Source organism: Salmo salar, chromosome ssa03, assembly GCF_905237065.1.
Source record: "Salmo salar chromosome ssa03, Ssal_v3.1, whole genome shotgun sequence".
NCBI lineage: Eukaryota > Metazoa > Chordata > Actinopteri > Salmoniformes > Salmonidae > Salmo > Salmo salar.
In genome coordinates, this window is record NC_059444.1 from 92,655,149 (window position 1) to 92,671,953 (window position 16,805).

At 33.1% G+C, this 16,805-nt stretch overlaps 1 protein-coding gene across 2 annotated transcripts in view; it reads right to left on the reverse strand.

Annotated features, from left to right (window-relative positions):
- tbcd (tubulin-specific chaperone d) overlaps positions 1-16,805 on the reverse strand; it is a 102,240-nt gene that overhangs the window by 25,155 nt on the left and 60,280 nt on the right. The window lies entirely within an intron of this gene.

Below are 16,805 nucleotides of genomic sequence, written 5' to 3' on the forward strand. Positions count from 1 at the left end.
GAACAACGCTGCTACAATAGAATAAGGTCAAAGTCTGATATAACATGTCCTGCTGAAACTGACCTGAGGCACTGTGAACAACGCTGCTACAATACAATAAGGTCAAAGTCTGATATAACATGTCCTGCTGAAACTGACCTGAGGCACTGTGTACAACGCTGCTACAATAGAATAAGGTCATAGTGAAAGGAGGCTGCTCTTACCAACATGTCAGGGTTAATATATCAGTACAATAGTGAAATCAGGCTGTTTATGTGGTTCTGGTGTTATTAACTAACAGGTGGAGTGTTATTAACTAACAGATGTATATAGTACCTGGTGTAGTGTTATTAACTAACAGATGTATATAGTACCTGGTGTAGTGTTATTAACGAACAGATGTAGTGTTATTAACTAACAGATGTACAGTACCTGGTGTAGTGTTATTAACTAACAGATGTACAGTACCTGGTGTAGTGTTATTAACTAACAGGTGTACAGTACCTGGTGTAGTGTTATTAACTAACAGATGTATATAGTACCTGGTGTAGTGTTATTAACTAACAGATATATAGTACCTGGTGTAGTGTTATTAACTAACAGGTGTACAGTACCTGGTGTAGTGTTATTAACTAACAGATGTAGTGTTATTAACTAACAGATGTACAGTACCTGGTGTAGTGTTATTAACTAACAGATGTATATAGTACCTGGTGTAGTGTTATTAACTACCTGGTGTAGTGTTATTAACTAACAGATGTACAGTACCTGGTGTAGTGTTATTAACTAACAGATGTAGTGTTATTAACTAATAGATGTACAGTACCTGGTGTAGTGTTATTAACTAACAGATGTATATAGTACCAGGTGTAGTGTTATTAACTAACAGATGTATATAGTACCTGGTGTAGTATTATTAACTAACAGATGTATAGTACCTGGTGTAGTGTTATTAACTAACAGGTGTACAGTACCTGGTGTAGTGTTATTAACTAACAGATGTAGTGTTATTAACTAACAGATGTATATAGTACCTGGTGTAGTTTTATTAACTAACAGATGTATATAGTACCTGGTGTAGTGTTATTAACTAACAGATGTATATAGTACCTGGTGTAGTGTTATTAACTAACAGATGTATATAGTACCTGGTGTAGTTTTATTAACTAACAGATGTATATAGTACCTGGTGTAGTGTTATTAACTAACAGATGTATATAGTACCTGGTGTAGTTTTATTAACTAACAGATGTATATAGTACCTGGTGTAGTGTTATTAACTAACAGATGTATATAGTACCTGGTGTAGTGTTATTAACTAACAGGTGTAGTGTTATTAACTAACAGATGTATATAGTACCTGGTGTAGTGTTATTAACTAACAGAAGTGTAGTACCTGGTGTAGTGTTATTAACTAACAGATGTACAGTACCTGGTGTAGTGTTATTAACTAACAGATATAGTGGTATTAACTAACAGGTGTAGTGTTATTACCTAACAGATGTACAGTACCTGGTGTAGTTTTATTAACTAACAGATGTATATAGTACCTGGTGTAGTGTTATTAACTAACAGGTGTACAGTACCTGGTGTAGTGTTATTAACTAACAGATGTAGTGTTATTAACTAACAGATGTACAATACCTGGTGTAGTGTTATTAACTAACAGATGTATATAGTACCTGGTGTAGTGTTATTAACTAACAGATGTATAGTACCTGGTGTAGTGTTATTAACTAACAGGTGTACAGTATCTGGTGTAGTGTTATTAACTAACAGATGTATATAGTACCTGGTGTAGTGTTATTAACTAACAGATGTATATAGTACCTGGTGTAGTGTTATTAACTAACAGGTGTAGTGTTATTAACTAACAGATGTATATAGTACCTGGTGTAGTGTTATTAACTAACAGATGTGTAGTACCTGGTGTAGTGTTATTAACTAACAGATGTACAGTACCTGGTGTAGTGTTATTAACTAACAGATATAGTGGTATTAACTAACAGGTGTAGTGTTATTACCTAACAGATGTACAGTACCTGGTGTAGTTTTATTAACTAACAGATGTATATAGTACCTGGTGTAGTGGTATTAATTAACAGATGTATATAGTACCTGGTGTAGTGTTATTAACTAACAGATGTATATAGTACCTGGTGTAGTGTTATTAACTAACAGATGTATATAGTACCTGGTGTAGAGTTATTAACTAACAGATATACAGTACCTGGTGTAGTGTTATTAATTAACAGGTGTACAGTACCTGGTGTAGTGTTATTAACTAACAGATGTATATAGTACCTGGTGTAGTGTTATTAACTAACAGATGTAGTGTTATTAACTAACAGATGTATAGTACCTGGTGTAGTGTTATTAACTAACAGATGTACAGTACCTGGTGTAGTGTTATTAACTAACAGATGTATAGTACCTGGTGTAGTGTTATTAACTAACAGATGTAGTGTTATTAACTAACATATGTACAGTACCTGGTGTAGTGTTATTAACTAACAGATGTATATAGTACCTGGTGTAGTGGTATTAACTAACAGGTGTATATAGTACCTGGTGTAGTGTTATTAACGAACAGGTGTATATAGTACCTGGTGTAGTGTTATTAACTAACAGATGTATATAGTACCTGGTGTAGTGTTATTAACGAACAGATGTAGTGTTATTAACTAACAGATGTATATAGTACCTGGTGTAGTTTTATTAACTAACAGATGTATATAGTACCTGGTGTAGTGTTATTAACGAACAGATGTAGTGTTATTAACTAACAGATGTATATAGTACCTGGTGTAGTGTTATTAACTAACAGATGTATATAGTACCTGGTGTAGTGTTATTAACTAACAGATGTATATAGTACCTGGTGTAGTGTTATTAACTAACAGGTGTAGTGTTATTAACTAACAGATGTATATAGTACCTGGTATAGTGTTATTAACTAACAGGTGTGTAGTACCTGGTGTAGTGTTATTAACTAACAGATGTACAGTACCTGGTGTAGTGTTATTAACTAACAGATATAGTGGTATTAACTAACAGGTGTAGTGTTATTACCTAACAGATGTACAGTACCTGGTGTAGTTTTATTAACTAACAGATGTATATAGTACCTGGTGGAGTGGTATTAATTAACAGATGTATATAGTACCTGGTGTAGTGTTATTAACTAACAGATGTATATAGTACCTGGTGTAGTGTTATTAATTAACAGATGTATATAGTACCTGGCGTAGTGTTATTAACTAACAGATGTATATAGTACCTGGTGTAGTGTTATTAACTAACAGATGTATAGTACCTGGTGTAGTGTTATTAACTAACAGTGTACAGTACCTGGTGTAGTGTTATTAACTAACAGATGTATATAGTACCTGGTGTAGTGTTATTAACTAACAGATGTAGTGTTATTAACTAACAGATGTATAGTACCTGGTGTAGTGTTATTAAATAACAGATGTACAGTACCTGGTGTAGTGTTATTAACTAACAGGTGTACAGTACCTGGTGTAGTGTTATTAACTAACAGGTGTACAGTACCTGGTGTAGTGTTATTAACTAACAGGTGTATATAGTACCTGGTGTAGTGTTATTAACTAACAGGTGTACAGTACCTGGTGTAGTGTTATTAACTAACAGGTGTATATAGTACCTGGTGTAGTGTTATTAACTACCTGGTGTAGTGTTATTAACTAACAGATGTACAGTACCTGGTGTAGTGTTATTAACTAACAGATGTAGTGTTATTAACTAACAGATGTACAGTACCTGGTGTAGTGTTATTAACTAACAGATGTATATAGTACCTGGTGTAGTGTTATTAACTAACAGATGTATAGTACCTGGTGTAGTGTTATTAACTAACAGGTGTACAGTACCTGGTGTAGTGTTATTAACTAACAGATGTAGTGTTATTAACTAACAGATGTATATAGTACCTGGTGTAGTTTTATTAACTAACAGATGTATATAGTACCTGGTGTAGTGTTATTAACTAACAGATGTATATAGTACCTGGTGTAGTGTTATTAACTAACAGGTGTAGTGTTATTAACTAACAGATGTATATAGTACCTGGTGTAGTGTTATTAACTAACAGATGTGTAGTACCTGGTGTAGTGTTATTAACTAACAGATGTACAGTACCTGGTGTAGTGTTATTAACTAACAGATATAGTGGTATTAACTAACAGGTGTAGTGTTATTACCTAACAGATGTACAGTAACTGGTGTAGTTTATTAACTAACAGATGTATATAGTACCTGGTGTAGTGGTATTAATTAACAGATGTATATAGTACCTGGTGTAGTGTTATTAACTAACAGATGTATATAGTACCTGGTGTAGTGTTATTAACTAACAGATGTATATAGTACCTGGTGTATTGTTATTAACTAACAGGTGTAGTGTTATTAACTAACAGATGTATATAGTACCTGGTGTAGTGTTATTAACTAACAGATGTGTAGTACCTGGTGTAGTGTTATTAACTAACAGATGTATATAGTACCTGGTGTAGTGTTATTAACTAACAGATGTGTAGTACCAGGTGTAGTGCTATTAACTAACAGATGTACAGTACCTGGTGTAGTGTTATTAACTAACAGATATAGTGGTATTAACTAACAGGTGTAGTGTTATTACCTAACAGATGTACAGTACCTGGTGTAGTTTATTAACTAACAGATGTATATAGTACCTGGTGTAGTGGTATTAATTAACAGATGTATATAGTACCTGGTGTAGTGTTATTAACTAACAGATGTATATAGTACCTGGTGTAGTGTTATTAACTAACAGATGTATATAGTACCTGGTGTAGTGTTATTAACTAACAGATGTATATAGTACCTGGTGTAGTGTTATTAATTAACAGATGTATATAGTACCTGGTGTAGTGTTATTAACTAACAGATGTATATAGTACCTGGTGTAGTGGTATTAACTAACAGATGTAGTGTTATTAACTAACAGATGTATAGTACCTGGTGTAGTGTTATTAACTAACAATGTACAGTACCTGGTGTAGTGTTATTAACTAACAGATGTATAGTACCTGGTGTAGTGTTATTAACTAACAGATGTAGTGTTATTAACTAACATATGTACAGTACCTGGTGTAGTGTTATTAACTAACAGATGTATATAGTACCAGGTGTAGTGGTATTAACTAACAGGTGTATATAGTACCTGGTGTAGTGTTATTAACGAACAGGTGTATATAGTACCTGGTGTAGTGTTATTAACTAACAGATGTATATAGTACCTGGTGTAGTGTTATTAACTAACAGATGTAGTGTTATTGACTAACATATGTATATAGTACCTGGTGTAGTGTTATTAACTAACAGATGTATATAGTACCTGGTGTAGTGTTATTAACTAACAGATGTATATAGTACCTGGTGTAGTGTTATTAACTAACAGATGTATATAGTACCTGGTGTAGTGTTATTAACTAACAGGTGTAGTGTTATTAACTAACAGATGTATATAGTACCTGGTGTAGTGTTATTAACTAACAGATGTGTAGTACCTGGTGTAGTGTTATTAACTAACAGATGTACAGTACCTGGTGTAGTGTTATTAACTAACAGATATAGTGGTATTAACTAACAGGTGTAGTGTTATTACCTAACAGATGTACAGTACCTGGTGTAGTTTTATTAACTAACAGATGTATATAGTACCTGGTGTAGTGTTATTAACTAACAGGTGTACAGTACCTGGTGTAGTGTTATTAACTAACAGATGTAGTGTTATTAACTAACAGATGTACAGTACCTGGTGTAGTGTTATTAACTAACAGATGTATATAGTACCTGGTGTAGTGTTATTAACTAACAGATGTATAGTACCTGGTGTAGTGTTATTAACTAACAGGTGTACAGTATCTGGTGTAGTGTTATTAACTAACAGATGTATATAGTACCTGGTGTAGTGTTATTAACTAACAGATGTATATAGTACCTGGTGTAGTGTTATTAACTAACAGGTGTAGTGTTATTAACTAACAGATGTATATAGTACCTGGTGTAGTTTTATTAACTAACAGATGTATATAGTACCTGGTGTAGTGGTATTAATTAACAGATGTATATAGTACCTGGTGTAGTGTTATTAACTAACAGATGTATATAGTACCTGGTGTAGTGTTATTAACTAACAGATGTATATAGTACCTGGTGTAGAGTTATTAACTAACAGATGTACAGTACCTGGTGTAGTGTTATTAACTAACAGATGTATAGTACCTGGTGTAGTGTTATTAATTAACAGGTGTACAGTACCTGGTGTAGTGTTATTAACTAACAGATGTATATAGTACCTGGTGTAGTGTTATTAACTAACAGATGTAGTGTTATTAACTAACAGATGTATAGTACCTGGTGTAGTGTTATTAACTAACAGATGTACAGTACCTGGTGTAGTGTTATTAACTAACAGATGTATAGTACCTGGTGTAGTGTTATTAACTAACAGATGTAGTGTTATTAACTAACATATGTACAGTACCTGGTGTAGTGTTATTAACTAACAGATGTATATAGTACCTGGTGTAGTGGTATTAACTAACAGGTGTATATAGTACCTGGTGTAGTGTTATTAACGAACAGGTGTATATAGTACCTGGTGTAGTGTTATTAACTAACAGATGTATATAGTACCTGGTGTAGTGTTATTAACGAACAGATGTAGTGTTATTAACTAACAGATGTATATAGTACCTGGTGTAGTTTTATTAACTAACAGATGTATATAGTACCTGGTGTAGTGTTATTAACTAACAGATGTATATAGTACCTGGTGTAGTGTTATTAACTAACAGATGTATATAGTACCTGGTGTAGTGTTATTAACTAACAGATGTATATAGTACCTGGTGTAGTGTTATTAACTAACAGGTGTAGTGTTATTAACTAACAGATGTATATAGTACCTGGTGTAGTGTTATTAACTAACAGATCTGTAGTACCTGGTGTAGTGTTATTAACTAACAGATGTACAGTACCTGGTGTAGTGTTATTAACTAACAGATATAGTGGTATTAACTAACAGGTGTAGTGTTATTACCTAACAGATGTACAGTACCTGGTGTAGTTTTATTAACTAACAGATGTATATAGTACCTGGTGTAGTGGTATTAATTAACAGATGTATATAGTACCTGGTGTAGTGTTATTAACTAACAGATGTATATAGTACCTGGTGTAGTGTTATTAACTAACAGATGTATATAGTACCTTGTGTAGAGTTATTAACTAACAGATGTACAGTACCTGGTGTAGTGTTATTAACTAACAGATGTATAGTACCTGGTGTAGTGTTATTAACTAACAGTGTACAGTACCTGGTGTAGTGTTATTAACTAACAGATGTATATAGTACCTGGTGTAGTGTTATTAACTAACAGATGTAGTGTTATTAACTAACAGATGTACAGTACCTGGTGTAGTGTTATTAACTAACAGATGTACAGTACCTGGTGTAGTGTTATTAACTAACAGGTGTACAGTACCTGGTGTAGTGTTATTAACTAACAGGTGTACAGTACCTGGTGTAGTGTTATTAACTAACAGGTGTATATAGTACCTGGTGTAGTGTTATTAACTAACAGGTGTACAGTACCTGGTGTAGTGTTATTAACTAACAGGTGTATATAGTACCTGGTGTAGTGTTATTAACTACCTGGTGTAGTGTTATTAACTAACAGATGTACAGTACCTGGTGTAGTGTTATTAACTAACAGATGTAGTGTTATTAACTAACAGATGTACAGTACCTGGTGTAGTGTTATTAACTAACAGATGTATATAGTACCTGGTGTAGTGTTATTAACTAACAGATGTATAGTACCTGGTGTAGTGTTATTAACTAACAGGTGTACAGTACCTGGTGTAGTGTTATTAACTAACAGATGTAGTGTTATTAACTAACAGATGTATATAGTACCTGGTGTAGTTTTATTAACTAACAGATGTATATAGTACCTGGTGTAGTGTTATTAACTAACAGATGTATATAGTACCTGGTGTAGTGTTATTAACTAACAGGTGTAGTGTTATTAACTAACAGATGTATATAGTACCTGGTGTAGTGTTATTAACTAACAGATGTGTAGTACCTGGTGTAGTGTTATTAACTAACAGATGTACAGTACCTGGTGTAGTGTTATTAACTAACAGATATAGTGGTATTAACTAACAGGTGTAGTGTTATTACCTAACAGATCTACAGTACCTGGTGTAGTTTATTAACTAACAGATGTATATAGTACCTGGTGTAGTGGTATTAATTAACAGATGTATATAGTACCTGGTGTAGTGTTATTAACTAACAGATGTATATAGTACCTGGTGTAGTGTTATTAACTAACAGATGTATATAGTACCTGGTGTAGTGTTATTAACTAACAGGTGTAGTGTTATTAACGAACAGATGTATATAGTACCTGGTGTAGTGTTATTAACTAACAGATGTGTAGTACCTGGTGTAGTGTTATTAACTAACAGATGTGTAGTACATGGTGTAGTGTTATTAACTAACAGATGTATATAGTACCTGGTGTAGTGTTATTAACTAACAGATGTGTAGTACCTGGTGTAGTGTTATTAACTAACAGATGTACAGTACCTGGTGTAGTGTTATTAACTAACAGATATAGTGGTATTAACTAACAGGTGTAGTGTTATTACCTAACAGATGTACAGTACCTGGTGTAGTTTATTAACTAACAGATGTATATAGTACCTGGTGTAGTGGTATTAATTAACAGATGTATATAGTACCTGGTGTAGTGTTATTAACTAACAGATGTATATAGTACCTGGTGTAGTGTTATTAACTAACAGATGTATATAGTACCTGGTGTAGTGTTATTAACTAACAGATGTATATAGTACCTGGTGTAGTGTTATTAATTAACAGATGTATATAGTACCTGGTGTAGTGTTATTAACTAACAGATGTATATAGTACCTGGTGTAGTGTTATTAACTAACAGATGTATATAGTACCTGGTGTAGAGTTATTAACTAACAGATGTACAGTACCTGGTGTAGTGTTATTAACTAACAGATGTATAGTACCTGGTGTAGTGTTATAAACTAACAGGTGTACAGTACCTGGTGTAGTGTTATTAACTAACAGATGTATATAGTACCTGGTGTAGTGTTATTAACTAACAGATGTAGTGTTATTAACTAACAGATGTATAGTACCTGGTGTAGTGTTATTAACTAACAATGTACAGTACCTGGTGTAGTGTTATTAACTAACAGATGTATAGTACCTGGTGTAGTGTTATTAACTAACAGATGTCGTGTTATTAACTAACATATGTACAGTACCTGGTGTAGTGTTATTAGTAACAGATGTATATAGTACCTGGTGTAGTGGTATTAACTAACAGGTGTATATAGTACCTGGTGTAGTGTTATTAACGAACAGGTGTATATAGTACATGGTGTAGTGTTATTAACTAACAGATGTATATAGTACCTGGTGTAGTGTTATTAACTAACAGATGTAGTGTTATTAACTAACATATGTATATAGTACCTGGTGTAGTGTTATTAACTAACAGATGTATATAGTACCTGGTGTAGTGTTATTAACTAACAGATGTATATAGTACCTGGTGTAGTGTTATTAACTAACAGATGTATATAGTACCTGGTGTAGTGTTATTAACTAACAGGTGTAGTGTTATTAACTAACAGATGTATATAGTACCTGGTGTAGTGTTATTAACTAACAGATGTGTAGTACCTGGTGTAGTGTTATTAACTAACAGATGTACAGTACCTGGTGTAGTGTTATTAACTAACAGATATAGTGGTATTAACTAACAGGTGTAGTGTTATTACCTAACAGATGTACAGTACCTGGTGTAGTTTTATTAATTAACAGATGTATATAGTACCTGGTGTAGTGGTATTAATTAACAGATGTATATAGTACCTGGTGTAGTGTTATTAACTAACAGATGTATATAGTACCTGGTGTAGTGTTATTAACTAACAGTTGTATATAGTACCTGGTGTAGTGTTATTAACTAACAGATGTATATAGTACCTGGTGTAGAGTTATTAACTAACAGATGTACAGTACCTGGTGTAGTGTTATTAACTAACAGATGTATAGTACCTGGTGTAGTGTTATTAACTAACAGGTGTACAGTACCTGGTGTAGTGTTATTAACTAACAGATGTATATAGTACCTGGTGTAGTGTTATTAACTAACAGATGTATATAGTACCTGGTGTAGTGTTATTAACTAAAAGATGTATAGTACCTGGTGTAGTGTTATTAACTAACAGATGTACAGTACCTGGTGTAGTGTTATTAACTAACAGGTGTACAGTACCTGGTGCAGTGTTATTAACTAACAGGTGTACAGTACCTGGTGTAGTGTTATTAACTAACAGGTGTATATAGTACCTGGTGTAGTGTTATTAACTAACAGGTGTACAGTACCTGGTGTAGTGTTATTAACTAACAGATGTAGTGTTATTAACTAACAGATGTACAGTACCTGGTGTAGTGTTATTAACTAACAGGTGTATATAGTACCTGGTGTAGTGTTATTAACTACCTGGTGTAGTGTTATTAACTAACAGGTGTACAGTACCTGGTGTAGTGTTATTAACTAACAGATGTAGTGTTATTAACTAACAGATGTACAGTACCTGGTGTAGTGTTATTAACTAACAGATGTATATAGTACCTGGTGTAGTGTTATTAACTAACAGATGTATAGTACCTGGTGTAGTGTTATTAACTAACAGGTGTACAGTACCTGGTGTAGTGTTATTAACTAACAGATGTAGTGTTATTAACTAACAGATGTATATAGTACCTGGTGTAGTTTTATTAACTAACAGATGTATATAGTACCTGGTGTAGTGTTATTAACTAACAGATGTATATAGTACCTGGTGTAGTGTTATTAACTAACAGGTGTAGTGTTATTAACTAACAGATGTATATAGTACCTGGTGTAGTGTTATTAACTAACAGATGTGTAGTACCTGGTGTAGTGTTATTAACTAACAGATGTACAGTACCTGGTGTAGTGTTATTAACTAACAGATATAGTGGTATTAACTAACAGGTGTAGTGTTATTACCTAACAGATGTACAGTACCTGGTGTAGTTTATTAACTAACAGATGTATATAGTACCTGGTGTAGTGGTATTAATTAACAGATGTATATAGTACCTGGTGTAGTGTTATTAACTAACAGATGTATATAGTACCTGGTGTAGTGTTATTAACTAACAGATGTATATAGTACCTGGTGTAGTGTTATTAACTAACAGATGTATATAGTACCTGGTGTAGTGTTATTAACTAACAGATGTATATAGTACCTGGTGTAGTGTTATTAATTAACAGATGTATATAGTACCTGGTGTAGTGTTATTAACTAACAGATGTATATAGTACCTGGTGTAGTGTTATTAACTAACAGATGTATATAGTACCTGGTGTAGAGTTATTAACTAACAGATGTACAGTACCTGGTGTAGTGTTATTAACTAACAGAGGTATAGTACCTGGTGTAGTGTTATAAACTAACAGGTGTACAGTACCTGGTGTAGTGTTATTAACTAACAGATGTATATAGTACCTGGTGTAGTGTTATTAACTAACAGATGTAGTGTTATTAACTAACAGATGTATAGTACCTGGTGTAGTGTTATTACCTAACAATGTACAGTACCTGGTGTAGTGTTATTAACTAACAGATGTATAGTACCTGGTGTAGTGTTATTAACTAACAGATGTAGTGTTATTAACTAACATATGTACAGTACCTGGTGTAGTGTTATTAACTAACAGATGTATATAGTACCTGGTGTAGTGGTATTAACTAACAGGTGTATATAGTACCTGGTGTAGTGTTATTAACGAACAGGTGTATATAGTACCTGGTGTAGTGTTATTAACTAACAGATGTATATAGTACCTGGTGTAGTGTTATTAACTAACAGATGTAGTGTTATTAACTAACATATGTATATAGTACCTGGTGTAGTGTTATTAACTAACAGATGTATATAGTACCTGGTGTAGTGTTATTAACTAACAGATGTATATAGTACCTGGTGTAGTGTTATTAACTAACAGATGTATATAGTACCTGGTGTAGTGTTATTAACTAACAGATGTACAGTACCTGGTGTAGTGTTATTAACTAACAGATATAGTGGTATTAACTAACAGGTGTAGTGTTATTACCTAACAGATGTACAGTACCTGGTGTAGTTTTATTAACTAACAGATGTATATAGTACCTGGTGTAGTGGTATTAATTAACAGATGTATATAGTACCTGGTGTAGTGTTATTAACTAACAGATGTATATAGTACCTGGTGTAGTGTTATTAACTAACAGATGTATATAGTACCTGGTGTAGTGTTATTAACTAACAGGTGTAGTGTTATTAACTAACAGATGTATATAGTACCTGGTGTAGTGTTATTAACTAACAGATGTGTAGTACCTGGTGTAGTGTTATTAACTAACAGATGTATATAGTACCTGGTGTAGTGTTATTAACTAACAGATGTGTAGTACCTGGTGTAGTGTTATTAACTAACAGATGTACAGTACCTGGTGTAGTGTTATTAACTAACAGATATAGTGGTATTAACTAACAGGTGTAGTGTTATTACCTAACAGATGTACAGTACCTGGTGTAGTTTATTAACTAACAGATGTATATAGTACCTGGTGTAGTGGTATTAATTAACAGATGTATATAGTACCTGGTGTAGTGTTATTAACTAACAGATGTATATAGTACCTGGTGTAGTGTTATTAACTAACAGATGTATATAGTACCTGGTGTAGTGTTATTAACTAACAGATGTATATAGTACCTGGTGTAGTGTTATTAATTAACAGATGTATATAGTACCTGGTGTAGTGTTATTAACTAACAGATGTATATAGTACCTGGTGTAGTGTTATTAACTAACAGATGTATATAGTACCTGGTGTAGAGTTATTAACTAACAGATGTACAGTACCTGGTGTAGTGTTATTAACTAACAGATGTATAGTACCTGGTGTAGTGTTATAAACTAACAGGTGTACAGTACCTGGTGTAGTGTTATTAACTAACAGATGTATATAGTACCTGGTGTAGTGTTATTAACTAACAGATGTAGTGTTATTAACTAACAGATGTATAGTACCTGGTGTAGTGTTATTACCTAACAATGTACAGTACCTGGTGTAGTGTTATTAACTAACAGATGTATAGTACCTGGTGTAGTGTTATTAACTAACAGATGTAGTGTTATTAACTAACATATGTACAGTACCTGGTGTAGTGTTATTAACTAACAGATGTATATAGTACCTGGTGTAGTGGTATTAACTAACAGGTGTATATAGTACCTGGTGTAGTGTTATTAACGAACAGGTGTATATAGTACCTGGTGTAGTGTTATTAACTAACAGATGTATATAGTACCTGGTGTAGTGTTATTAACTAACAGATGTAGTGTTATTAACTAACATATGTATATAGTACCTGGTGTAGTGTTATTAACTAACAGATGTATATAGTACCTGGTGTAGTGTTATTAACTAACAGATGTATATAGTACCTGGTGTAGTGTTATTAACTAACAGATGTATATAGTACCTGGTGTAGTGTTATTAACTAACAGGTGTAGTGTTATTAACTAACAGATGTATATAGTACCTGGTGTAGTGTTATTAACTAACAGATGTACAGTACCTGGTGTAGTGTTATTAACTAACAGATATAGTGGTATTAACTAACAGGTGTAGTGTTATTACCTAACAGATGTACAGTACCTGGTGTAGTTTTATTAACTAACAGATGTATATAGTACCTGGTGTAGTGGTATTAATTAACAGATGTATATAGTACCTGGTGTAGTGGTATTAACTAACAGATGTATATAGTACCTGGTGTAGTGTTATTAACTAACAGATGTATATAGTACCTGGTGTAGTGTTATTAATTAACAGATGTATATAGTACCTGGTGTAGTGTTATTAACTAACAGTTGTATATAGTACCTGGTGTAGTGTTATTAACTAACAGATGTATATAGTACCTGGTGTAGAGTTATTAACTAACAGATGTACAGTACCTGGTGTAGTGTTATTAACTAACAGATGTATAGTACCTGGTGTAGTGTTATTAACTAACAGGTGTACAGTACCTGGTGTAGTGTTATTAACTAACAGATGTATATAGTACCTGGTGTAGTGTTATTAACTAACAGATGTATATAGTACCTGGTGTAGTGTTATTAACTAACAGATGTATAGTACCTGGTGTAGTGTTATTAACTAACAGGTGTACAGTACCTGGTGTAGTGTTATTAACTAACAGATGTATATAGTACCTGGTGTAGTGTTATTAATTAACAGATGTATATAGTACCTGGTGTAGTGTTATTAACTAACAGATGTATATAGTACCTGGTGTAGAGTTATTAACTAACAGATGTACAGTACCTGGTGTAGTGTTATTAACTAACAGATGTATAGTACCTGGTGTAGTGTTATTAACTAACAGGTGTACAGTACCTGGTGTAGTGTTATTAACTAACAGATCTATATAGTACCTGGTGTAGTGTTATTAACTAACAGATGTAGTGTTATTAACTAACAGATGTATAGTACCTGGTGTAGTGTTATTAACTAACAGATGTACAGTACCTGGTGTAGTGTTATTAACTAACAGATGTATAGCACCTGGTGTAGTGTTATTAACTAACAGATGTAGTGTTATTAACTAACATATGTACAGTACCTGGTGTAGTGTTATTAACTAACAGATGTATATAGTACCTGGTGTAGTGGTATTAACTAACAGGTGTATATAGTACCTGGTGTAGTGTTATTAACGAACAGGTGTATATAGTACCTGGTGTAGTGTTATTAACTAACAGATGTACAGTACCTGGTGTAGTGTTATTAACTAACAGATGTAGTGTTATTAACTAACAGGTGTAGTGTTATTAACTAACAGATGTATATAGTACCTGGTGTAGTGTTATTAACTAACAGATATAGTGTTATTAACTAACAGATGTATAGTACCTGGTGTAGTGTTATTAACTAACAGGTGTATAGTACCTGGTGTAGTGTTATTAACTAACAGATGTATATAGTACCTGGTGTAGTGTTATTAACTAACAGATGTATATAGTACCTGGTGTAGTGTTATTAACGAACAGATGTATATAGTACCTGGTGTAGTGTTATTAACTAACAGGTGTAGTGTTATTAACTAACAGATGTATATAGTACCTGGTGTAGTGTTATTAACTAACAGATGTAGTGTTATTAACTAACAGATGTACAGTACCTGGTGTAGTGTTATTAACTAACAGATGTATATAGTACCTGGTGTAGTGTTATTAACTAACAGATGTATAGTACCTGGTGTAGTGTTATTAACTAACAGATGTAGTGTTATTAACTAACATATGTACAGTACCTGGTGTAGTGTTATTAACTAACAGATGTATATAGTACCTGGTGTAGTGGTATTAACTAACAGGTGTATATAGTACCTGGTGTAGTGTTATTAACGAACAGGTGTATATAGTACCTGGTGTAGTGTTATTAACTAACAGATGTATATAGTACCTGGTGTAGTGTTATTAACTAACAGATGTAGTGTTATTAACTAACATATGTATATAGTACCTGGTGTAGTGTTATTAACTAACAGATGTATATAGTACCTGGTGTAGTGTTATTAACTAACAGATGTATATAGTACCTGGTGTAGTGTTATTAACTAACAGATGTATATAGTACCTGGTGTAGTGTTATTAACTAACAGGTGTAGTGTTATTAACTAACAGATGTATATAGTACCTGGTGTAGTGTTATTAACTAACAGATGTACAGTACCTGGTGTAGTGTTATTAACTAACAGATATAGTGGTATTAACTAACAGGTGTAGTGTTATTACCTAACAGATGTACAGTACCTGGTGTAGTTTTATTAACTAACAGATGTATATAGTACCTGGTGTAGTGGTATTAATTAACAGATGTATATAGTACCTGGTGTAGTGGTATTAACTAACAGATGTATATAGTACCTGGTGTAGTGTTATTAACTAACAGATGTATATAGTACCTGGTGTAGTGTTATTAATTAACAGATGTATATAGTACCTGGTGTAGTGTTATTAACTAACAGTTGTATATAGTACCTGGTGTAGTGTTATTAACTAACAGATGTATATAGTACCTGGTGTAGAGTTATTAACTAACAGATGTACAGTACCTGGTGTAGTGTTATTAACTAACAGATGTATAGTACCTGGTGTAGTGTTATTAACTAACAGGTGTACAGTACCTGGTGTAGTGTTATTAACTAACAGATGTATATAGTACCTGGTGTAGTGTTATTAACTAACAGATGTATATAGTACCTGGTGTAGTGTTATTAACTAACAGATGTATAGTACCTGGTGTAGTGTTATTAACTAACAGGTGTACAGTACCTGGTGTAGTGTTATTAACTAACAGATGTATATAGTACCTGGTGTAGTGTTATTAATTAACAGATGTATATAGTACCTGGTGTAGTGTTATTAACTAACAGATGTATATAGTACCTGGTGTAGAGTTATTAACTAACAGATGTACAGTACCTGGTGTAGTGTTATTAACTAACAGATGTATAGTACCTGGTGTAGTGTTATTAACTAACAGGTGTACAGTACCTGGTGTAGTGTTATTAACTAACAGATCTATATAGTACCTGGTGTAGTGTTATTAACTAACAG